Source organism: Camelus dromedarius, chromosome 22 (genome assembly GCF_036321535.1).
Source record: "Camelus dromedarius isolate mCamDro1 chromosome 22, mCamDro1.pat, whole genome shotgun sequence".
Taxonomy (NCBI): Eukaryota; Metazoa; Chordata; class Mammalia; order Artiodactyla; family Camelidae; genus Camelus; species Camelus dromedarius.
Genome location: NC_087457.1, coordinates 28,933,227 through 28,959,685, shown reverse-complemented (window position 1 = coordinate 28,959,685; position 26,459 = coordinate 28,933,227). Strand labels below are relative to the sequence as shown.

The 26,459-nt window shown below is 40.6% G+C and overlaps 1 protein-coding gene across 3 annotated transcripts in view; it reads left to right on the top strand.

The window, feature by feature from the left end:
• The window catches only part of TENM3 (teneurin transmembrane protein 3), a 2,090,952-nt gene that overhangs the window by 365,426 nt on the left and 1,699,067 nt on the right, over window positions 1–26,459 (top strand). The gene's annotated exons all lie outside the window — the stretch shown is intronic.

Genomic DNA, 26,459 nt, shown 5'->3' with positions numbered 1-26,459 from the left:
CAGCAGGTTTCTCTGCTGAAGCTGGGATCGCCTGTCATCCAGCAGGAGCTGTGTACTTAGAACCTACCAGCACCATCGCTTCCCGGGGCGTCTTGCTTCTCTCAGACTAAACCCACAGCAGGCTGCTTTTCCATCACTTTTTTTTTTTCTGCTTCATTTTACTACCTTGTGACTAGGAATAACTGAAAACAAAAAAACTTGAAAAGAGTCTACCAGAAGACTGCTCAGGAACTGCATCAGGAAATTGCTTCACCAGGTTTCTCTGCTCTCAGGTTCTATGAAACAAAACCGTTGTCGCCCCCCCTTAAGCCTCCGCACTGTAACCACTTCAGATCCAATCTCTTCAAAGCACACTCCATGCATAAGGAAACGACCTGTATTATTATTGCTCTCATGTTTCTTTGAACGTCCTCCTGCTTGAAGTCTAAGTGTAGCTCAAAGAACCATAATTTTCAGACCTTAACTCTATCAATCTCATGACTTTACTGCTAGCACCACATGAATCAATAGTAACCATCAAACCCTCCCATGCATCAAACAAGTAACCCTGGAAGACACAAAATATAGCAGGAATAAATGGCTGGCAATGCATGCTTTACGGCCCATTTAATGCCTCAACTGCAGTATGCACTCATTTAAAGATACTACTTTGCTCTAGCAGACAATAAAAGCAACTCTGTATTTATTTGATTGTTGCCAAATGCAGTGATCCCATCACAGTGATTTAAGGGGACACAGTTGTAGCCCATCACCAGCTGGGTTTATTTATTTATTTATTTATTGCACACTTTAGAGAAGTGGTCAATATGGTTGCAGTGGAAGCGTCGTCACACATGACCGACTAGCCAGGGAAATAAGACACATGGGGAGGGAGTGACCAAAGAATCGTGCAAGGAGAAATGGCCAGAGTGGTGTATGTCAAGTCTTGATTTGGAGGCCAAGTGTGAGCTCTAGGTCAATAATTTGTGAATAAAGGAGATAAGATTTCCCTGTTACATATATAATAATAACTACTTGTGTTGCTCTTTATATTTGTTTCTTTATTGCCGTATACACGAATCCTTAAAGAATGCCAAGTAGAGATTTTGTCTATGTAAATCATAGTACAGAACATAACCTACGGACAATTTGGCTATCTTTGACTTGAATAATTTCTTTGTGTGAGAAACATAGGATATTCTGGTCAGGGTTAGAGAGCTGAGACAGGTTTTCTGATGTAATGGAGAGAGGACGTCATCTTTGGTGGTGAGTGGGGTAGGGGGCACAATGCATTATAGATTGTTGCTTCCTCGCCCCACCCTCAGATTGGTTAGATTTATTTGTTCGGTCAGTCATCCATTCATATGTTAGTCTTTCTATTGATTAAACAAGTGCACATTGAACCCATTCTGTGTGCCAAGTATATCGTTAAAACACAGTTTTCTGCCTTCAGGAAATTCCTGTTCACTTCTCAACAGCCACCTTCTCGTTTGCATCATGAGAAGCCATTCTCAGTCTGGAAAGGGCAGAATGTCTGCTACCATCCCCACCTGGTCCCACCTCCCTCTCTTTTTGTATAGAGTCATCTTTAAGGCTGAAAACCAAATATACCTTATACAAAGTTTACATCATAAGACCAGGAAATAATTATAAATTCACAAAATATTGACTTGGCCTTGGTAGAATCTTCATTTTAGGAAACTACTTCTTTTTGGGTTTTTGTTTACAGAAAAAAAATCATGTCAAGTGCTTATAAACTATTGTGAGCCTTGTAAGCAAAAATGTGAGATTAACTTCTCCCCTCAGATACAAGACTGTTGTGTGTTATTTGGCCAGCATAATTAATTTAATTATTTTCTAATGACACTGATATGTTACCAAAGTGATGCGAAGAGATGAAAACCCGCTTGCCCTCCTTCTGACACCTTGAACGTATCTCTATGGTAACAGATCTTTGACAGTGCCTCTGCGAGATGGAGCCAATTAAGATAAATAATGGGAGATAAATGCGCTCAGATCACTCTGAGCATAAACTTTTTAGGAAATTATTAGTATCACTGGATTGTATATAAGTCACTTGAAAGTATTTGCTGAATCTGAAGCTTGGAATGGTTTTATGACCAAGCCTATTTGATTTAAGCATCATAATTCCACTGTGACTGACTTTCTATTCAAACACACATTTTAGGAATATTGTATCCTTCGCAAGGAGTTTTTCATCCTTAGTTACATTTTTAATGGTATCATAATTGTCACAAAAAGTTTCTGCTAATTCAGAAAGGCTCTTTTTTTTTCTAGAACATAAAAATTTTTTTTAAAACTTTGTCATTAGGAAATTAAGATAGCGTTTTCTGAATTTTCTGCCTAAACATTTTGTAATATACTCGTTTATGCATCAAAATTCTACCTTTGTTCTTTTTACTAAAGATATGTCGGGTTATGTTAGAACTTTGGGGAAAATTTTTCATTTTACTTTACTTTCAAGGATTGCTTAATTTTAAGGCATTACATTAAATTAACATGTATAACAATTTATTTTTATATTGAGGCTCAATATAAAAAAAAACTCATCCAGGGGGAGTTCTACATGTTCTGCCTTTTAGTTGTCCATTGGCATGTTTGTACTTTTGAAACAATTAATTTCTCACTAATACAGTGATAGGTTCCAGACTCCGCGGTAACAGAGAATTGAGTAAAATACTTCTGTCCGAAATTTGTCCCATGTAGAAGTCTACTTAAGTGCTTGTCACTCGACCCACCCAAAGAACATGGAAAGGTAACTTTGGGGGAAGATAAAGCTGTGTTTTTTATCTGGAAAGGGATATAGGAACTAACAGTAATCACTTTTTTAGGTAAATCAGATTGAGAGGTGGGCTTTTAAAATATCAATACTGCTTTTATTGGTAGACAGATTCCAATGTAGAAAATTTAAGCTTAAATAATTACATTGATAAAATCGAGGAAACATTTGGTGTGTAGTTAATGAAGAAAACTACACTGATCAGGTACCTTTTGAGATTTCTTCTGTTGGACCTTGTCTAGGACACACACACACACACATGCATCTCAGTGTGGCCAGCTGTCCACTTGCACTGAAAGCTTGAGACAGATCCATGGGCACATCCCTCTCATGACCATGACCTAATTGTCAGCAGTCTTTTCCTGTTGTGCTTAGACCCAGCCTGAGATTTTTCTACAACCTATTTCTCCAGCCAGCTACCACCAGCTTACTTGAATTAAGAAACTAAATGCCATTCCTGCTTCACATCTTGTCTACTATTTTAAGTTAGCCAGGCATGCCTAGATGTTAAACTTTACTTTGCCTTCCATTATCATAATCCCGTATGCCTTGAGCATACACTGCCCTTGGGCTGTCCCTCTGTGAGGACACCAACATCGCCTAGTCTCTCTAGGTGAACAGAAAATCTAAACAAATCTTCTACTTACATGAGCAACATTAGCTGAGTGCTTTTTCATGTGAGGCACTATAATTATTTTCAATACATTGTTTTATTCAATTCTCATAGAGCTATGAGTTCAGAACTGTTACCACCCACAATTGACAGATCAGGAAACTGAGGCTCACTGAAGTTACATAACTTCCTAAAAGATACTTGAAAGTTGAAGAACCAGAATCCTGATTAAGACTGTCTGAAACTAAAGTATACTGGGTGTTTAACCAGTACATGAAAAACTACCTCCCTATAAAGAAAACTCCATTGCTTGTATGACTGTGTGTGTTTCAGTTAGAAGATAAATGTTGTCCTGTGCTAATTGTAGCACATCTTCTGGTCTCAGTTTCTTTATCTCTAAAATGAGTTTTCACGAAAACGTTCTGTAAGATCCCTTCTCTCCTGACAAGTGCTATTTGTGTAAAGTCACTTCTATTGTGAATCAGTAAACGGAACAGATATCTTAAGAGAAGCAGAAGTTAGTCATCAAAAGTGGATGAAATACTGTAAGCATCTCACGGAAAGTGGAAGAGGGGAAAAACTCAGAAAATAAATGACTTACTAGGGTGTCGTGAACCAAAACAGGATGAACAAAAGCTTCAGCTAGGAGTCCTCAATGAACAGAACAAACATAATGATGATACTCTGATTCAAAATAAGTAACATTTCAATCATGCTGTTAAAATTGCCTATTCACTTGGTATTTTAATTTTAAAATTTTATTTTTTACTCCTCTGTACTGTCTATGATTTATCCGGGTTTTTGTTAAAAAAAAAACCACTCTTTATAATTCATATTTTATGCATGAGCAAAAACAACAAAGTCAGAGTTTTACTATAGTATGTGTGATTATCAAGAGAAGAAAGGACAAAATACTGTATTTTCCTCTATTTATTTGCATTTTTATCAGGAAAGATTTGAATGATTAAAAATAGATTTGTATGATTAAAAACAACTTCCCAGAAATAGTGTGCAGAAAACCCCTGTATCCTTTGAATGTATTTGTTCTTCTGCTCTACACAGTTTTTATAATGCATATATATTGTGTGAATATATATGCATATATATATGAAACATTGCTGTAAACATAGAGATTAAAAACAAATTATACTGAACTTCTAATTTCACCTTTTAATTTTAAAGAAAATGAAGCCAAAGTTAATATTTTATTTTCTTGTGATCTTCTACTTAAAGGTAGGAGCAAGATTTATTACCAAGTAATATATGTATGTTTATATGTGTACATACATGCATACATATATATATGTTTATCTATATATAACTGTGTATTTGCCTTTGATTTCTTTTTATATAAAATTTTAAAAACTTAGAAATTCCATATGATTTGTTTTCAAAAAGTTTTTATTTAAAAAAAATCTTCAGGAATCTTGTAAGTATTGAAGAATCTCTGGACAAAATTGAGTAAATAACAAATAAATACATACCAGAAAAAATAGAGGAGCTTGCAAGCTTCGGTAGCAGTTTGAGACAAAGGGATTCCGTTTCTCCTCGATTCTGCTTCATTTAACTTAATGCTTTTGAGGTCAAGTTGTTATTATGGGCCTTCTTTGCTTTCCCTGTCCTTAAATCCCAGAAGTGGGGCAAGAAATAGAAAGCAATCTCAGCTTTCAAACAAACAAACGAACAAACAAAGGCAAGTGCTACCTGGTGAAGACACAGTCACACTGAAGATGAATGGTTCCAGAAGTCAAAGTAACTGTCGACAGAGCTGTTTATCCCCGAGATAAGAGTTGTGGGACTCAGATGCCAACTATAGAGAAATGAGCAAGAAATAGTCCCTGCCTTTGGGGACCTCACAGACAGATGGGGGAAATGAGGCTGTGAAGAGCTGTGAGAGAGGAGAAAAGAGAAAAAGAGAGAAAAGGATATCCTGTGATTAAACACTTACATCAGGGACTGACGCCTTCCTCCTGTCTGATTTTCAGAATTTCCAGCTGGAGTAAATATTCACAGATTTTTAAATTTCAATAAAACCAACACAGTGGTTCTCAAACTTTAATGTATCTAAGAATTATCTGGAAGACATGAAAAAACACCTGTTGCGCACCCCTGCCCCCCAACCCAGAGTTTTTAACTTTGTTTGTGTTGGGGAGACCCGTGAATTTGTATTTCTAAAAAGTTCCCAGGTGATGTTGCTGATCTGGGGATCACGTTTTGGGAACTTCTGCTCTAATCTTCTCTCAGATCAGGATTGCAATAATGTTTGAATCATGCGTACACATATTACAATAACTTAAGCCAACTAAAGAATGCATTTCCTGTAGTACTGCCAGATTGAAGGACATTTTTTACTATTAGAATATGCCAGTAGAATGTGCAAATTTCCCACTTGTTAAAATGCAGCACTGCTTCATCTTAAAAAACTACTATCTTATAGCATTCGTTCTCAAAGATATAATACGAGTGATTGATTACTGAGATCCACGCTTCTGCTTTTCCTGTGTCTTGGAGATACATTCCATATTAACTTCATTCTTAGCATTATATTGCTTTTTGAGATGTTAATTTTTCGTTGTATTTCATACAGGGAGAATAGCGCATTCTTACAGACTAAAGGCGGAGTAGGTACAAATTGTCATGATCCTGTTTAAAGCATTTTAAAGTAGAAACATTTCGAAGGTTGTAACTAATGACGGAACTTGAGTTCATAGTAACGTACACAATTCTGTTTCTGAAGCATGTTTTTTCCAGTCCCTTTCTTGTCTTTCCTCCGGTTGTAGTCTTGACAGCCCAGGTCCTTTTGTCCATCCTGGGCAGAGTTGGTTCTAACCAGTTCGTGTCTGTCCTCAGGTGCAGTGCCAGTCTTTAAGTGGCTGTGACCTGCCCCTTCCCACAGTCTCATGTTGACGTTAGCCAAGTTGAATACGTATCATGTTTTACTGAAGAAAAAGTTGAAGAGATGAGAAATTCTTTTGATTTAGCACTGTTCTTGAACCTGTTGAATGTGTTGCAGGGTCACACAGGAGTCTACATTCTGACCAGCGCTCTTCAAATTGCACTTTTAGCGTGTGTCGCCTGAAACACACACGCATGTACAGAGCATGAGATCTGTGAGTTGAGTTTTGTTTGGGATGTACTGAGGACCACAGCCTGGGAGACAGCTTTCCAGGCAGCTCTGAGGAACTGCACTGAAGAAGCAGGGGCGGGAGGGATGTGTGTGTGTGTGTGAGATTTTGGTGCAGGGGGCACATGTAATCAAGCACACATCTTGGTACAAAGTCACTGCTCATCCTGAGTGTAGGTATGTCCAATTTTAGTGCTTTTCTAAATGATGAGAGGATACAAGTAGTTTGATTCATGAAGTTTTCTCCTGAAAATATCTAACTGTCTGAAGGCCTGTTCTGCCAGCTTTTCCCAGAGCACAGGGGGCCTCATTCCTGATCTCCACCCTGAATTCCTTTCGGGGTGTGTTGGAGGCCAGTGACTGCAGTGGCTGAGGACCTAACCCTTGCTGAGGTCGAGGGCCAGTGACATTATTTAGCTGGCAGATATGATGACTTTTGCTGTAGTACAGGGTCAACACTGACAGCGTCCAAGGATTCAGAGATGAATGCGTCATCCTGTTCTGGAGGAGCTCAGTTGAAACAGATGGGTAGACAGGAGAGCTGAGCAGTGCAGTGATGTCTCGTACAGATACACAGAGGCCTGGGATCCCTCAAGAAGGGCCTCTCCACATGGTGGAAATCAGGGACAACTATATTTGAGGTGGCTCTTAAAACTGAACAGGAATTTTCTGGGCCAAGAAGCAGAAAAGATCCTCCAGACTGATGGAAACATATTTACAACTCCATTGAGGAACTGGGAAAAAAAAAAAAAAAAAAAAGCCATCATTGGGATGAGACCTAATACGCCTGAGATCAGATGCATGAGCAATACCCAGCTATTTGTTTTATTGGTATTACCTCATTAAAAAAAAAAACAAATCTGAAAGAGGAGTGGGTCAGTATTAAATATTTTGGTAAAAACTGTAGTACACATTTTCTGAAAAATTCAAGGCAAGAGGAAATTTTTCTCAAGGTGATCGGAAGCCTCCATGGAGGATGTAAGTCTTCAGTTCATTCTTGAGAACACGCAGGGTTCGAATGCAGGTTCAGGTCGACGGTGGAGAGAGCAGGGCGAAGAGAAAGACCCCCAGACTTGCAGGAAACCCACGCGAAGCTCATGGATGTTTTCTGATCCTGAGTTTGTTCAGAATTTCTCTGCCACTCCTGATAATGCTCTCTGCATAGAAAAGCCTCAATTTTTTGGTAGATGCATTAAAATAATGGATTGTTTGTTTGGATTTTGGGTTTATAAAGAGCTACCCTTCACTATGAATCCTTTGACATTTATATTTTCACTTGATAGAATATTTATGATTTTGGCAATGAAGAATGATTCCAGCTCCAATTGCTGTTAGTCCTCCAAAAGCAAAAACTACTAAGCTTCTTTCTCTAACAGTCCAAAATGATAAGCTTAAAAAAAAAAAAAAAAAGCTATCATAGAGGAAAAAAAGAGAGACGAATTCTGAGTAATGGTAGAGGAAGATTTTTCATATGATCGAAAAAGTTTTTAAATGCCTTTTAGCTTGGGGATCCTGTGACTGGCTTACTCTCTGGAGTTACTGTTACCAGTGAGGGTGAATCAGTTGGTCTGAGGGTCTGGCTGGCTGGAAGGTGGGATTTGGCTGCAAAGCAGGCCAGCCTGTGCCTGCTCTGGGCCAGAAAGGTAAGGCTGATTCCTGAGCTAAGGCTGGTCCTGCCTGATCTGGGAGATGGATGTCTTCGCTGATCCCTTCGAGTTACCCAGACCCCCTTCCGGTATTAACACATAATTAGAAGTTTACTATACTTGCTATTTGTTCTGCAAGTCCATGACTGTTCAAATGAGGGCTATTTTTAACGGAAAGAAAATAATTACTGAAATGGAATTTATGTTTGACTGTTCCACTTTTCCGGTCAAAGGGAGTTTGGCCATCTCCCAGTCTGCTTTGAAGATCAGCGAGTTGCAGTCTCTTCCCGAATGACTTCCTAATTAATTTTGCAATTTAGATTTACTACCTGCCTCTCCTGCTCTCAGAGAATTTAAAGCCTTCGCCTTATATCTGCTCATAAAGCCCATCTGAGTCACGAAGCCAGTGATAGCCCAGCTGTGAAAAGAAACACCAGTTAAGGTGAAGCAGTGTTCACGCCTTGAAGAAAGTTACCTGTTAAGCTGAGGGAGGAAGCTCGCTTGATAGTGAGGGGAAAGGATCTTCAGTAAGTGATTGTATTTCAAAGAGCTCAGCGTTTGGAATAACTGCCAGGGAAATTGTGTAATTCTGATCTTAGGTATTAGATTAACAGGGTCAACATAAATGTTGTGGGTGTGTTCAAGGGGTATGTATATACACAGTCTGCATGAACAAGGGGTTAATTGCTTTGGGAAATTCTCACCAGTGGTTTATGAGAAAGAGAAGAAATCTTAATTTTTTCATCCAGCCTGGGTCTCTGCAAGACTGCTGTTTAAAAAAAAAAAAAAAGTGAAGGTGTTCTTTTGGCTCTCATGACATCACACAACCAGGAAAGATGTGTTGACCTTGGCAGTTGTGTCTGGAGTTCCTGGGGTCTTCTAAAAATGACTCCTTCAGCATTCCTCTGCTGTTCTCCTCCTCCCTTAAACAGAGAACATTCTATCCCAGGATGGAGAAGCCAGGAGTAGGGGATCGTTTTTTAATGGTGTCCCTTGGACTGAATGCCACTTTGAAAGCCGAGGTCTTAGGTCAAGGCAGCTAAGTTTATTACATCTAGGAAAACCTAGTTGATGACACATAAGGATCCAGTGCATTCTTACCGCCTGGTTTCATTGTCCATTTAGTGTTCAGTACCTGTTCATGTATTTGAGAGATACTTAGTGACTTTCTAATCTGTATCAGGTGCCATGGCTCTGTACACACGGGTACTACATACACGCAGGTGCTGTGTACACACAGAGCAGTGAATTCACAGGGCTGCTCTCTTCCCGGGGCTTAGGGTCCAGTGGTGCAGGGTCTGTAGGCGTCATCTTGATTAGCATATTTGAAGTAATTATATTAGTAATTGTATTATATTAGTATATTCAAAGTATTATAAGACACCATTCAGTGTGATTGGCCTCTTTCTGAAGGGAAGATACAAAAACATTCTAGAAAAAATATTTCTCCATAAAAGGGCTGACACATAGTATACTTTCCCCATCTCTTTCGGAGGTTGCCAGTGAAAGGAGGATTTAAATACAACATAACAAAACTCCACATGGTGAAACGTGTTTTGGGAATAGAGAGCCCTTCTTCTTCCCATGATGGTTTGTGGTGAACATCCTGTGGAGGACCGTCCATGAACCACTCCTGCATTCAATTTACATCATTTCCTTCAAAACCCTCAGCAGATATTTTTCAAGTGACTATTATGTTCCAGACAGTGGCCCAGGTGCTGGGAAGAAAAGATTTTAGGACGATTTTTAGTATCATATTTTAAAATGTAAAAGATCTCTTTCACCAATTTATTTGGCAAGAAAACCCAGATTACTAAAATCGTTCCATCTCAAAGCAATCTGTTAATAATCATGTTGTCCCCTCAATGCTTTTGCTCCTCTTTAAATGGCCACGAACCATAGCATCAATTAAAGTTCATTCATAATTTATTGGATAAAGGTCAGCTGCATTGTAAGACACACACATTTAAATTACAGTGTTAGTTGTCAGTTGAGATCTTTCTTAATAAATGATTGTTAGTATTTAAAACAAGAAATATGTCTCTAAGATCCTAATGTAGGACAAATACCAAAGGCCTGCAGAGGCACACTTACCTCATATACTGTGCTTGAATACTCAGAATTACTCAAATTTACAGGTATTTGTGTTTAAAATAAGGGATGCATTTAAAAACTTCTTTCCATCCATGGGGAACTTTAAAGGTTTTCCAATTTGCCTCTTTTGCTTAATTGCCAGAAGGTCATAAATGTTTTAAATATAAATTTAATCCACTATATGTTCCTTATGCCTGGTGATCAAGGTAATATTTTGGAGGATTTAAAATCCTTGGGCCATCCAAGTTTTTACACATTGATTGAAGTCAGAGTTTGGGACTTGGTATACTAAAGAGTGTGTTCCCATCACTTACACATTTCAAATGTAAAAGGCTTTATTTTCAATGCACCGAGGCATATTAAAAATAAAATGGAAAACTTTATGATTCAGATACAGCCAAGGAGATTTGCTCAATGTCATTTTGAATTCTCCACCATCTGAGGGGATCCCTTAGGTAACATTTGAAACATTTCGAGCACTTGTATTTTGAAAAGAGGCACTTAAATAACCAAGAATGTTTTTAAGCAAAAAAAAAAAAAAAAAAAAACAAAGTGTATATACATATATATACACACACACACACACACACATACATACACACACACATAAATAAATGTTTGGTTATTCAAGAAGGAAGTCCAAAATGATAAAATACAGCAATATTGGGTCACTTAATTTTTAAGATTAATTGTTTCTAAAACAATCAAGAGAGCAACAAAATACTTAAAGTGTAACGTTTCCCTTCCTTCTGATACATAAACATAATTCAAACATGCTGTGAAAAGCTGAGTGCAACAGATACCTTTTATTCTGTTCTATTCGTTAACAAAAAATGTTTTGAACTTTGCCAGTGTCTTTGATTACTGCTTGGTACTAAATTATTTGGCAGCAGAGAGAGCTAAATATAGACTTTGACTTTTGTTAAAAAATTTAACGTCATCTTTTTCAAAACCCGTGGCAGGATGAGGATCGTGGAAGGGGTAGGGTGGATGCATTGGTTTATCAGAAAGGACCTGAGTATCTATTTTGGTGTGTCTGACGGCAGTAAATGAAGACTTCCAAATAAATAAACAAGCTACACAGAAAGATCAAAACCAGAGCAAAAATGCCACAACGCCCATCAGTGAGAGTAACCATAGGAAGAAGTAACTACATTCTCTCATAATTTACCTGGATGAAATAAATCTTAATAAGCCCAATTTATGTTTAGAAATAGAGAAGAAATGAAGACATGTATTTATGGTGGTGCTAGACAGTTCCAGCGTACAGCAGATAGTTTGTATCTATATTCAGGGAAAAAAGAAATGAGTTTCCTCTTTCAGTGAACTCTAGGTGATATGATTCTGGGCACTTCTATTTATGGACATACCTGTAATGTAGACAGTGTTCACCTGCAGAAGATGAAGTGTAAACTCATCAGGTCCTACAAGATTCTACTGGACTCTTGTTTTGTTTTTTTTGTTTTTTTTTTTCAAATTGACATACACCCTGATGTACCGTATTATGTAAGTTACATGTGTACAATATAGTGATTCACAATTTTACAGGTTATACTCCATTTAAAGTTATTATAAAACATTGGCTCAATTCCCTGTGTTGTGCATAAGTCCTTGCAGCTTATTTTATACATGAGAATTCATACTTCTTCCTGATCTTGCCCCTGCCTGTCTCCCAGTCTCATTTCTTACTACTGTCTTTTTGACCTTGGTCCAGCCACGTTGCCTTGATTCAGTTCTTCCGAAAGTCTACTGTTCCCTGTCTCAAGATTTTCAGAGTTGCTCTTATTTTTACTTAAGTTGTTCACTTAGATCTCTCTTGGGTTCAGGTTTCGGTTCTCACTTGGTGGAAAAGGCTTTCCCTGCCCTCCCTCCCTCTCCAGCGCCAGCTCCTCCAGTTCCTCTCTGGTCTAGCCTGTCGCCCAGTCTGCTTCACTCTCAGCGTGTGCAGTCGTCTGAAGTCCCCTCCCGTGTGTTTGTGTGTTGACGGTCTGACCCCCACGTACAAGGAAACTGTGATGACTGGTCTCTTGTCTGCCTCGTGTGACCACTGTGCTTCTGGTTCCTACTGCGGTGTTCTTGGTTCCAAGTAAGAAGCCAAGAAATATTTTTTTTAATTTAATTAACAGTTTATGTTACTAGGATCGTGTAACCTAAGGGAGAAAGAAAGAGTAGCTGGCAACAACACTGTGGACTTCTAGACCCTGGTTTTCCCCAGAAGTAACTCCAGGGAAAGAAGACTCTGTGGGGAACCTAGGGGTACCATTTATCTCTTCATACAGTTTCGACTCCGACAGCTCTGTGTGTGAAGTGGGAGTCTCAGTGCGTGATGAGCAGGTCTGGGGTGAAACCCCTTCTGTGTACATAGTGCCTCAAACACTGAATGCACGAAAAGACAGAGTGGATCCAAGTCCCGGCCCCGCAGCCTGGCCCCACTGCTTCACTTTGATGGGAATCTGGCTGAGAGGCAGGAAGTGTGGCTGTGCTGCAGACAGACAGTTCCCTGCATGGGGCCATCGAACAGTGGGGCTGGCGCATGTGGACAACAGCAACATGGAACGTGTTGGTCTGAGCGGCTTGTCAGTGACGCTGATGATTTTCGGGGTCCCTTAGATGACTTGTGAGGAGTCTACAACCTCCATCTCAAGTCAATGCTGCCTTTAGAGGGAGCAGTGCTCATACAAGGTGTGCTAGTCGTCACTGAAGGAATTCTCGCTCTTCAAACTCCACTGCCTGAAAGTCCTCATGGAACCTTTATAAGAGTTTCCAAAAATGCCCTGTTGTGTCTACAGTGTTATGTCAAGCATGCTTAGGGATGTAGTCTTGTTTTTAAGTGTTCATGGAGGGGGAGGGTACAGCTCAGAGGTAGAGCATGTGCTTAGCATGCACGAGGTCCTGGATTTACTCCCCAGTACCTCCATCAAAAAAAAAAAAATCATATAATACTGAAAAGCTAAACCACCATGATTACAATGAAGTGAGCCCAATTTAAAAAAAAAAAAGAACATGTTCATATATTCAATGCAAGTGAATGTATTCAGTCTCTTGTGAAGGTAAATGCAATGGTGGCTTATAGCATAGGCTTTAAGCATTTTGCGCAGAGATAGACAAAACCCTTTTCCACCCCAGACCATAATTTTTAAGGTGTGAAGAGAAAAATACCCACTTGGCCCCGATTCCTTTATCTTCCTAAGCCACCTCTGTTCTCCATGCGGTGTCTTCCCTGATGTAGCTTTGCTTTACCAAGTGAAACGTGACTCTTAACGTGGACATGAAGCCAGAGCTGTGGGGTGGAGGAAAACATGGTCCTTCACAGTCGAGCATCCTCAGCACAGTGTGCTCACAAGGGACCATGAGACAGTGTTCCCTCCTGCAGGGGGCGCAGGTCGGGCTCCACGGTAGAGAGCAGACATTCCTCCAAAGGGCAGTTTCCTACCTGCTCACCGAGGAGACTCCGAATCCCAGTTGTAACTGGTCAAAGGCAGAAGTTTATAAAAGTGAGTTCAGGGACCTGTGTAAGTACATGTCAAGAATAAGGTGCCTAGGAAGATATTTTATAAAATGAAATACTTTCGTAGGAGTTCCTTTATTTTAAGATTATACACTTCCAGCCATTGTGTGTTGAAACAATCACCTTTTTGTGGCACGGTGGTGTTAATAGTTGTAGATATGTAAGTTTGTTTTTTAAATTTTGTTTATCATCTCCCCCACCCTCATCCGACAAATGGGCAATATCTATCGATTGATGCTTAAATGGTATTTTTATTAATATTGATCCATCAAATTCTAAAACATGGAGATTGCTGATCCAGGGTTCACTTTTTAACCCCATAAAATATATGCATTGTTTCTTTTTAAATATGACATTTACAGCCTCTTCCCAGTACCTGTTAACTCCACCTCCCACCTTTTGAATAAAGAAACCTAGGCAGGCTGTTTCCACCTCACCAGTCGAAAAGCTGCTTCTTATGCGAGGCTCACACACGTTCACGCGCTGCCATTCTTAGGGGTGATCGTGCGTTCTTTAATGTCATTAGGTTTTTCTGATGCCATTTCCACTGAAAGTGCCAGGGGGACTGTGGCATTCCCAGTTCTGTTCTGAGCCATGCCGGGTGTAACAGGAGTGCAGTACACTGTTTAACGCGTTCATTAGGGCTTCATGTTTTGTCTCCAAATTAATCTCCTGGTGACTGCACGGTCATGGACCACATTTGAGAGCTGCTTTTATCTCCATGTCCAAACCTGAAAGGAGATGAAGGGGAACTCACCCGCCTGTCAGCCTGCCTCAACCTGCGCCAGGCAACTTACTCATCCACGCACGCTGGTCGCCTGATGCAGGTGATTCGGTGCGTGAGGCTGAGGCACCACACACTAAACCCTTATCCACGCCAGCCCCAGATCATTGACGTAGTCTCCCATTTGAGGCTGCAAGCGTTCTGCTCTGTGATTTTGGCTTTGGGCTGTGTGGCATGTGAATTTCTTGAGGACAGGGCGCACGCCTTCTCATGTTGATAGCCCAGGGCTTGCACAGCCCCTCGCCTGAAAGTGCGCCCTTGACGGAGGCAACGGATGCACAGAAACATGATCAATTTGTTACTGCGCCTGGTTTTCCGGTCAACTCTCCAGACCCACGTCTTTCTGTGAATCTAGGGAGCTGAGTGTTTTAGGGTCAGATGTACACATTTAGGAAAGCTGCTTGCTTACAGTGACGTTAAGAAAATGAAACTTGTGATTTCTCCCATGTCTAAACACAGAATGCTTTTACAAAAAAATGCTGAGTTTCTGTTAATAGAGTCCTTCAAAGTAAATACATCAGTCGAAGAAAGTGGATGTCACCATTAAGACTGAAGTGAGACATTTATGCATAATTAAAACCCCAATTAAGGAATAATTGGGGTTGTCGTTAGATGCCTTGGTGGGTCTGATTTGATGGGAATTACACTGCACCGTTCAAGATCAAGATGAAATAACTTGGAGTTTTGGTGTTTTTCCATTATCTGTTGAAATGTTTCCTTGCAAAGATGATCTATTTTTATATACTGTCCTCAAACGCTATCTTTTCAGAAGGCATGTTATCATCAAATGCACTTTCACGAAGCATAGCACATCAGGGGATTTGAACGGAGAAGGAGAAGACATTTATAAAGAAATACATAGTAGCTGGGATACAGGTTTTGTTTTCGGATGTTAAGCATGATGAATGTACAAGGCAGATATCTGTTATTAGTAACAACGACTCATGGTTAAATGTGGCATAAATAAGTGGCAAAAAGGATCATTAGAACTAAACTTAAGAATACAGGCTTACTAGAATCCAGGATTTTTTTTTTTTTTTGGCCTCAGTGAAACAATCCAGGAGTTACAAAACAAAAAAGGAGAAAAGGACGGTGCTGTGGATTGAATAACTACTATACGTTATGCTTAGTATTTGCACATATTTTTTATCTTCTAAACTTCAGGGTTCTTGCATGGAGGTAATTTTCATCAAAGGAATCTGAGGCTCGAGGATTTTAAATAACGTGCCCAAGATTACAGGTAATAAGTGGCAGAACCAGGATTCTTCTGGCACCATTATTCATAATCTTTCCAGTACTTTTGTGATGCGCTGAGCAGTCGCTACCAGGAGTATTTCTACAATCCGGGAGAGGGTGAAGTTTGCTGATTAAAGAGTAGCATTCATTAAACTTTTAGAAAGAAACAAAATGCTTTGCTACAAGGAGCAAGCATTAAAGGATAGTCAACAATGATAACAACTGTGAAACAGGAAACTGACTTGTGTGGAATGTTATAGCAAAAGAATAAAAGGCTTCGGATGGAGGGTCGTCTGGAAAAGGGGCAATGAACCTGACCAGTCGCAGAACCCTGGTGATGTTCAGGGGGGGCACTTATGGTACAGGGTTTCCTACATCCTAAATAATATGGTACAGGATTCTTACAGAAATAAGAAGGGCTACCGTGTTTAAGTTCTGGCCACAGACCAGACACTGCTGAGAGCTCGAAGCCAATGACCTCCTGTGTCCTTTTGGCTCTGAATTATCGAGACCATTTTAGAGACACAAACTCAGGGAGGTAAAGGGAATACTCCAAAGTAGGAACTGAGATGAACTTGTAGGTAGCCTGAATGCAAATAAAATGTTTTTAGCAGTATCTCCTTTGCCTCCCTAAGGGATCGCTGAAATAGTAAGACATAGGAGACCCAAGAGGTGATCTGAATATGGAAAGAGATACCTGGGTAACAGGGAGGTGGGGGGGAAGGGGACAAGTGAAGAAGGTCGTGTTAGAGAAGAGAGGGGCTCCTTCATTTTTGGAGGGTTCAGGATGGGGCCGAGAAGGGTCGATGCCTGGTGCAGGGCCCGAGGTGCCCTTGGAGGTGGAGAAGGAGGAATCTGTGTAACCCATGTGCGTTAATTCTTCTCTCTTTCTTGCCAAGGCAGGCGCTTTATTTCTGCCCTGCTTGGCTTGTGTGGCCCCGTCATTGCTGCTGCCCCTGCCGGAAACGGGCATCCACTCTGCCTGGTTAACATCAGGTTTCAGCTGCGCCTGGTGTTTCTGTCCTCCCGCTGCTGGCCATGGAAGAACGTGGTCTGATTTTTAAAAGGTGAATAAAATGCACAGAGGGGAAATCATTCACTGAGGACCTTCTCCTGTGACGTCACGAGTAGAGGAGACATTTTTCTTCTAATAGACTGAAGTCTTCATCTCTGTTCTGCCGGCAAATTGACTAACCCAGTGATGCACATGTGCTGACCTGGGAAGAGGGGTGAGGCCACATCTCCTGAAGCAGATGATGGGGACAGTGATGGGACTGGGTAGCCAGTTGCAGGAAGTCTGGCTCTGTTAGAAAGGGGATGACTCTGTAGATGGCTGGAAATTTAGTGGGAATCGTCCAGCCATCTTGTAACGTTCAGGCCCGGATTAAGTCTAGGATGCGTCCCTGTGATTTTGCGTTCATGACACATTTTAGATGGTGTGTCTCTTACCCATTCAGGCTGCTGTTAAGCTGTACCATAGACCAGTTTGCTTCCACAGCAAACATGTCTCATACTTCTGGAGGCTGGGAGGTCCAAGATCAGGGCACTGGCAGATTCCATGCCGGGTGAGGGCCCTCTTCCTGGGTCAGAGATTGACTGTCTTCTTGCTGTGTCCTCACAAAGTGGAAGCAGCCAGGGAGCTCTGGGAGATCTCTCCAGTGAGGGCACGGATCCCATCCACGAGGGCTCCACCCTTGTCACCTAATCCTCTCCTAAAAGTTCCACTTGCTAATGCCGTCGCACAGGGAGTTACCATCTCGACATATGAATGGAGGGGTGAGGGGCGAACAATCTGTAACAAGGTCAAAAGTGCTGACACTCAGGAGAACGCCTTGGTATTTAAGGCTGCGGAGAATCTTGCTCCCCTGCACTCGCCTTGATCGTCCACCTGCTGTGCCGACGCCCCCGGCAGCAGCCTGGCCTGGTCCCTCCTAAGTCATCGGAGCAGCCTCTGCCTCTCGCACGCACACTACTTACCCAGAGCCGATCCTGCACAGCTCTTCCCAGCTCCACACTCCGCGACATCACATTGGTGGCTTGATGACAGCTGTGGTGGGAGTATTTGCACCCGGAAATCAGTGAATGCCACCCATCAGAACATTTGTTAACAGCTCACTCACTCTCTGTTGCTATTTTATGCCCGTCGCCACCCAGGTCATGCTAATTCAAAGGATTTTCTTCCAGTGTATTTAATTTCTGCAATGTGAAATTAATGAATGAGTATTTGTAGGATTAAAGCTCCATGCTGTGCACTAGGTTATGTTTTCTAAGATTTCAGGGCTTAGGCATCAGCTGAGTGAAGTCCCATGCCCACAGCATATAAATTGGGTTATTTGCAACGTGGCATTACCAACAGAAGGACTGCAGTGCATTCCTAGTAATAGAATAGAATTTTGCACCTTATTTTAAAGCAAACGTAGTGCACCTGGGCCTCTGTTTCTTCATGTATGCAGTAAGGACACTGGTCACATGTCATTTATTATCCTCAGAAAGGCAATTGTGTAGCCAAAATTTCACTGTTATGTCAATGGGAAAATGTGCACTGAGCTAAACAGCCCACTTACACGCATCTGTGCCTGCAATGATTTTTGCAAGTTGTGGGAAATCATGGGACCTGGGTCAAGGGTTTTCCTTGGATAAGGGTTCAGGTTTGTGCTAATATACCTGAGATTTACAGTCAAGTAAACAGGCATGTCCGTGTTTATATAGAAACAGAGAGCAAGAGAGAAAGAAGGGGCGGGGGTGAGGAGCCCAGAGGGTGATCACTTGCCAGCTAAGAGAAGCCACGCAGCAAAAACTTGCGGAGACTAACTTAAAGGGAAGGGGCATCGCAGCTGCTAGCGAGGGAGCGCAGCCCAGCGGCCCCAGAGCGGGAGCGGAACAGCGTAAATCCCGCGAGATCTCGGAGGCCTCGCTTTGGAACAGGCTCTCACAAGTGTGCTTAGGTTTAGTGAAATGACTCCACGACAGGCAGCTGAGGGCCTAGGGATGAAAAATGAGAAGCCCCGCTGTTAATTAATAAATGGATAGTAACTCTGAAGGTTGGCTATGCATTTAAGACGCATTTGGGGAAAAATGGAAAGACCCTTATAAAATCCCAAAATGTGAAATATTTTCTAAAAAATGACTTACTGTGATTATTTCCCTACCATTGGCCTTGATCAGAAAACCAAAATAAAATTCAGTTTGAACACTATTAATAAGAGGTTGAGCAGTTTTTGAAGTGTCTTAACCATCTGGCTAAATTATCTGAATGTATATTGAGCTTATAAAGCAACATTCTGTCTGTAAATAACATGTCCCAAGGCTACTTTTTGTGTGTGAGTTGCAACCGAGACAGACAGAAACCTCATGGAAAATGCCTTAGCTGCCGAGCAGGAGTAACAGTGCAGACCTGGGCTTTGCTGTCAGCTCTTTTTTGTTTGTTTGTTTTTTCATTTTCTCTTTAGCAATGACTTACTAATATTATGGTTTTCACAACATTAGGGAAGGCAGCAAACAGCAGTAAAATGAAAAGTGGACCTAGTCAGAAGGCTTGGCAGTGTTCACTCCGCATTCTAACACTAACTTGTCATGAGAGTCGTTGAGAAGTCACTTAAATTACTGGGGCCTCTGACTCCACATAGGAAGTAAGGATATCTCTGTTGGAAGCTCTCTAAGGTTTTAAAATCATCCAGCATCATGGTTTATTCCCAGATTTGGAAATGGACAATGTCATGGCCAGTGTGGCATCGCTCTGCAGTTTCCTACAAAGAGGAGTGATGTGTAATCCAATCCTTTTTTTTTTTTTTTTTTAACTTCATCTGAGTTGTTAAGTGTCTGGCCACATGGTACATAGCAAGGTACTGATTAAGACAGGCAAAACTGGCAAGATGGGGATTGCATGGCAAACCGCAGAATGGAGCAGTGATGGCTAGTGATGCAGTCACGGGCCGGTGAGCGGCCTGGAGCTCCCTCTGTGATGGGGAGATGCGTGTCAGCCTGAAACTCATGGCGTAACCCCAGTTATAAGTCAGTGTCTGAAACATTATGAGTATAAATTGACTATTTAAACTGAAAACAGGTATTCATATGGTATTCTTAAAGTAATACAGTAGATGAATGTCAAAACTTCAGTCAGAATACTGGCTTTCAGTCAGAGGTGGAGTGAAGGTTTGCCCTCCTGGGGACATTCGGTCACATCTAGAAACATTTTTGGTTATATGACTGGGGCGATGGTACTGGCACTTGGAGGCTATGCCATGGATGCTGGTAAACATCCCACAGTTCACGAGACGACCCCTCACGACAAAGAACGACTCTTCCCAAAGTATCAAGCATGGTGAGGTGGAGGAGCCCTGAGGTAGGAAGATCTTCTCCAGGGTCAGCTGACCCGGAGCGCTGCTCCAAATACCTGAGCCGGCTGGAATCCCACATTCCAAACAGGGCAGCAGACGAGGCCCTGGTACATCACGCAGGACGTGGGGGTGAGCTGGCAACCTGAACGTAGTCTTCTGGCCCCCAGTTCAGTTTCTTCCCTGTAGTTCTTGAAAATGCCAGCGGGGCAGGAGATTGGGACCAGCTGTTATGACCTAAGAGCCACAACAGACCAGAAACATACTCTGCTCGCTTTTCCCACCCAGCACTGCTGAGTCAGAATCCTGCCAAGGAAGGGGAGCGAAGTGTGGGCAGTTTTTAAAGCCCCCGGGTGATTGTAACACACAGGAACATTTGGGCAACACCCCGCTTGACCGGACTGAATGTTTCATGTGCACCAAGAATTTGTCGTGGGACCGAACAGAGGCAGCGGCGCTCACGTAGAGGAGGGTCGGGGTACAGAGAGGTTTTTAATCATGGTCAGTGGTCCCACAGGAAGGTTGACAATAGGAAGTGGGCAATCACTAAGCCACACAGCCTAACTATTTAAAATGTGGAAGAAGGCTTATAAATAAAGGTTGGGTATTAACTCTGCATCTCCCAGATATGTGTTCAAAGTTGAACAGTCGTCAAAGGAAGACCAACTTCTTAGCCGAGCAGAGTAAACTTGCAATCCTGTCGGAGCCACACATTTGCTTGCTCCCTCTTGAGGTCATGTAACGTCAGCTCGACAATGGTCACAGTCTGCTACTCCATGCGTTTCCCTGTTCCAGCTTGTCTCATAATTTCCATCTGCTTTTTGACGCAGAGCAGGTGAGAAAATACAATGACCGTGGAAAACCTGCATAATCCCAGGCCAAGACCACTGAGAATGGAAGGATTCTTTTCCACTAAGGACCTCTTCCAAGGTCCTTAGCGTGCGATTTAGTTGTAAGACATGGGGTTATGTTACTTTACCTCTCACTCCACGGTCGCAGAAATCCTTTGACACTATTAGCTCTGCTTTGACATGGGACTCCAGGTCCCCTGTTTAGCTGCCAGAGAGTAATATATAATAAGAAATTTTGAATGTATAGCTGAGAGACTAAAAGAAAACGGTTTGGGTGAAATCTCTTTATTGCAGCCAATTGTAAACATAATTTATTACAGTAATGTTGAATGTTATTCCCTGACCTTTTAATTAAAGTAAAATTGTATACTCTCCTGTAATACTGGTTGTACGTTAAAAATTGAGTCAAACAGTGTGACTAAACCAAATGAAAGCAATGGGGGGATATGCTGCTTTGTGTACGCGTTGCCACACGTGGCTGCTCCTAGCTCCTTGCAGACTCTGAACTGCCCACCCCCCTTGAGAATGACTGAATTAGAGCAACATGGAGGGCAAGAACATGACGTGCTGTGCTGAGTGAAATGCAGTGGCCAGTCAGTGTGTTACTCTCATGGTCTCCTTACGTGTTTGCAGATTGCCCCTGCTAAGCGAGAGGGTGCTGAGAGCAAATTGTGCAGTGGTATTTGCTGATATGGCATGAACCCTAGCACACACGAGCACATTTTCTTTCTTTGAAAGTCTTGCTGTTGAGCGTTTGCAAACTCGGTGTTATTCAGATTTTCCACGAACACGGCTGGCAGTGCATGTGTAATAAGATCAGCGTAAAACTCTAGTGGGAAAGAAATTCAGATGGTCCGAGCGCCTAATAATTACCCCAGGTTTGTATCCAGGGCAACAGCAAGATTTCTTCCCCTTAAATCTCGTATCATGGAAGGAAAAGAATCCTTCCATTCTCAAGTGGAAATTAAAAAGAATGTATTTTTAGTTACATAAATGCCTAGGTGCATAGAACACAGAATTCCATTACAAAATATAACTCATAAATGTATGGCAATACAGACTCCAGTAATAAAACACAGAAACAGCAGATAAGAGTTGAAGCAAGACAGAATTATGTTCATGTCAATTTTAAAGAGTTCTTTGACGGTTACTTAAAGAGTAGACATCAGGTCCCAAGAAAGTCATGTGCTGACGTTTTTGTCCATGAGTACCTGTCCCCTATGAGGACGGGTGCCCTCTGAACATGCTTCTCAGCCCTGGGTGTTCAGGAAGAGAAGCCAGGGAGGTTTTACAGAGCACTCACGCCCTCAGCAACTACCCCAGAATCTTGACTTCGTTGGTCTGCGGCGAAGCCTGGGTGTGGGTATTTTTAAAAAAACTCTTTAGGTGATTATAATGTGAACCTCAGGTTGTGAAAGCCACTGGCAGGTAGCAACCTGGACTATTTTCCCGTGTCCTGAAGCTGTTAATGGAATGCAAGATCTTTGCTCTGTTAATGATCTTCTGCCAGCCAGTCAGGGGAAAAGAAAAAGAAAAAAAAGAAAAGTCTTTGCTTCAATATGTGTCATCTGTATAGACCCACCTTGAAAAACATTATCTCCTAATTAGGTTCTAACCTTCTCTACTTCTCTTTCCAAAATGCAAAAGGTAATGAATAAAGGGCAAGGGGGGAAAGGCATTCATCTGGGTGACGGAAGATTCAAGGGTTAAAACCGCATGAATCGTTACCCATGGGTCAATATTTTGATAAGTGGTAAACAGCATTAACGAAGGATTTACAAATAAAGATTGTTGGAAGTAGGTGTTTGTTCTTTCCCTCTTCGGAGGTGGTGTAAGTGTCTTTTAAGCCATCGTTAAGCCCACCGTGTGGTGAAGAATGCCTCAGATGTCTGTTTCATGATCCTGGGGTAAAATCATTTTCAATTCAAATATATACAGAATGGAGAATTCCTGGTTCCTCCTGTCATCAATACATGGTAAGCAATTTGGAAAATTCGACAGACAAAGCAATCATAACAAATCTCAAAGGATTTTGTGAAGGAGCCATCATTTAAATAACATAAAAATCTTGTGTGTATGTGTGTGTGTACGAGTGCACGTGTGTGTGTGAGTGCACACTTGACTTGTAAGTCACATCATGGCTTTTTCCCCTGTTATTTATATTACAAACATATTGGTTTACTCTTTATTGGCAAATTGCTTATTTTTACTACTCTAATGAGAATAATTATTTTTGGTCCAAAGAGAATCATATGGATGCAAAGTGCTCAACTTGAAATGTGTCAGTGGTGTTTGTATGACAGGTAATGAGGCAATTTGGCAGAACATCAGAAACTAATTGAGCTCAGCTCACATCACTGAGGCTGTGCCTCCCAAAAAGAACAGTGGAATTAAATGAGACAATGTGACATGTACAATTTTAATTGGAAGCTCTAATTTAAAATATTTAAAAGCATGTTTAAAATAATTTGTGAGCCCATACAGATGCTTCCTTCTCCAGCTAATTAAGACTATTCAGTGGGTCATATAATGTCTGGATGTCAAAAATATGAATTATTGAAGTCCCTGCACATATAAGTATACTTGCACCTTTAGGCAAGATCAAATTTAGTTTAGCAGAGGGAAATGGGAAAGGAACAATCCTCAGGACTGCAGAAGGGTAGGTGATTTTTAAAGTGATATTTTTAAAGCCATTAAAAGTATTAGTAAGTTTCACACCTATTTTGAAATATTGAAATTATATTTGAGTATATTTTGAAATAAGTCAGTGAGGTAGAACTTGAAATGTCATTTAGAGATGTTATGGTGCAATGCTATTTTGATTTTGTGGAAGGAATACCATTACTTCACTTTTTCTTTCCTTTAAGTTGTGCTGGGTCCACATAGCAAGTGATAATTCTAAAGACAGCGTTTTAATGACCATGAAATTCTTAGTTTTTAATATTGCTTAAAATCCATGACCATTTATCATGTAGAATTATTCACTCTTCAAGTAAGAAGAAGGAAAGAAAAAACAAAGATTCAATTTTACTGCTAACGTATTCATAATGCAGTAATAATTCACTAGTAAAAGAGAAACTTGTGAAGTCTGGTGCCTGCTACCTGAAAGTGTAATCACAGTATACTAATGACTTAGAACGACAGGAAAACAACTTTTCTAAAACTGTAGCAATGTATCTACAACTTATTTCAGTAGCCTTAATGTGGTTTCCTAAGGGGAATATTATAAATTGAAATATTTAGTCACATTTTCCATACATCAGCAAGTGACACTGACAATGAATAATTAGAGAGCACAGTGTTTTCTCATGGTTTTCTTATTTACCTTTTTATTACCATCGCGGGTTTCCAAATGTTAACAAATGCAGCGGATTATTCTTCTGTAGCACCTGAAGGTAGAGATGTCCTTAGGAAGGGAGAAATGTTTCATGAGATAAGTGGGAGATTCTTGGGAAAATAGGAGGAAAGAGGAATGCAATACAAGACGGAGAATTGGGGTGAATGAGGGGAGACTGATGTCAGCGAAGGCAAAGACGAGTCATTTTCTTTTAAATGGGGTCTGGAAAAGTGAATTAAGTTGCCTGAAACATGCTGGGAAAAACAGAACCTAATAACATGAAAACAGTCCATTTTAAGTGAAACATTTGTCTCAAAACTGGTATCTCTTTGGTCTTAGACCTGCAGCAAATTCTTACATTATTTTGTACATAATATATTATCCAGGGTCTTTATCTTACAGAGCTACAGAGAGATAGGCAAACCTGGAGAAAGTCCTGTCCTCAGACAAAGGAAAATAAGACTCAGATCTTACTAACCACATACATACATGCAGCACGCACAGTGCATGTACGCCAGATGTGCACACGTAGATTCATACATACATGCACATGCATACTGTGTGTGCATCTTACATCAGATGTCTATACACAATGCATGCATAAACACCCCTCATGGATACATGATGTCTGAGTTCATCAGACATGGCCAAATATCCTGAACACAGGTATTCTGGCTCCAAATTCCTAACTCCTTTTCTGGGTCTAAATGGTAGCAAAAGCTTTCGCTCTACTGATTTATTCTCCTTGAGAGAAGTTTTGGGGCTATTCTTAGGTATAACCTTTTTTACTCTATTTAAGAACAGAATTGAAAAACTGGTCCATTTTATTTCTCTGTGAAATACAGCCTCATTTTCTCCCAGCTTCAAAGGAAGGTGATTAATCCCTATCTAGGCTTTTAGACTGTTTTTCCATGTGGGTAACGCTATGACCAGACAGCATTGCTACCTGTGTGGTTTTTATATTAGTACCATGTATTGGAATTAGTCCAGATTGATATAGCTTTGGAAACAAATAGAACTCCAGAAAACCTCTAAATTTAAGTACTTAATATTTATTTTATAGCTCAAATAGTTTTCACAAAAATCAGAATGCCATCAGGAATTCCATCTGTTCATCACCTACATTGTTGCGTGTTGTAAAAACAGTTTAAAAGATAACTGTTTCATTTTGTGAAGTAACTTCTAGTGATCTTCAGGAATAATTCATAGGTAATTATTACTGCATATACCAGTGCTCATTTAAAAATAATTTATACCTAATTAGAATGCTTTCCTCCAAGTATTCAAGTGGCATAAATAAATGCTGGAAGTGAACTCCCCAAACATACGGACCATTGGCCTGTTAAGTTACAGTTCTTTATGCAAAATCTCATATGGTCTCCTAAGACAAAGAAATCACACCACTGTTCTATTACGATTCAAGTTCTTAGAAACTGTAAGACTGTCAAACTAATAATAACTTCGTATACATGTATTTACATTGTTATTTTTGTGTAAGTATATAATACTCAGATTTATAGATGTGTTGGTGCTTCAAAATGCCAAGTTTGTTTTTTGTGGATCAAGGTGATTCAAGGAAGAGAAATAAATTATTTCATTGCTGATCCTATTTCACTGCACATATTCCAGTATTTTCCATATGTTTTGTCTGTAAAGTGTGCTTTAAAGTGAGACAAAGATAATTCTTCTCTATTTTAAAGGACATACAAGTTCAGGGTTGGGAGGAGGAGAAAATGTTGTAATTGGGATGTTCTGACCCAAAAGTGTTTCTTTCTGTAGTTGTACAGAGTTAGCCTTATTATTTTTTTTTTAGAAAAATCAGGTGAACTGTATTATCGGAAATATGTTTCCCTTAATTATAATTCTTTAATAACCTATGTTTCATTTTTTATCATAAGTGAGGGAAATAAGTGTTTAAGTGACATGAAGTAAAAATACCTATAGCAAAATCTCTTAGGAACTGACACTCGTCAAAGCACGTTTCTGTATCTATTCCTAGACTCAGCATTACCAGCTAAATCATAAACCTCCCACATCTAACTTTATAAAGGTTTTCCTATAGGCATGTAAATAGGCTATCAGTGATTCAGACTGGGTTGAAATATTTGTAGACAGACATTGCCAAAAGCAGATCAGTAAAAATCAAACACCAA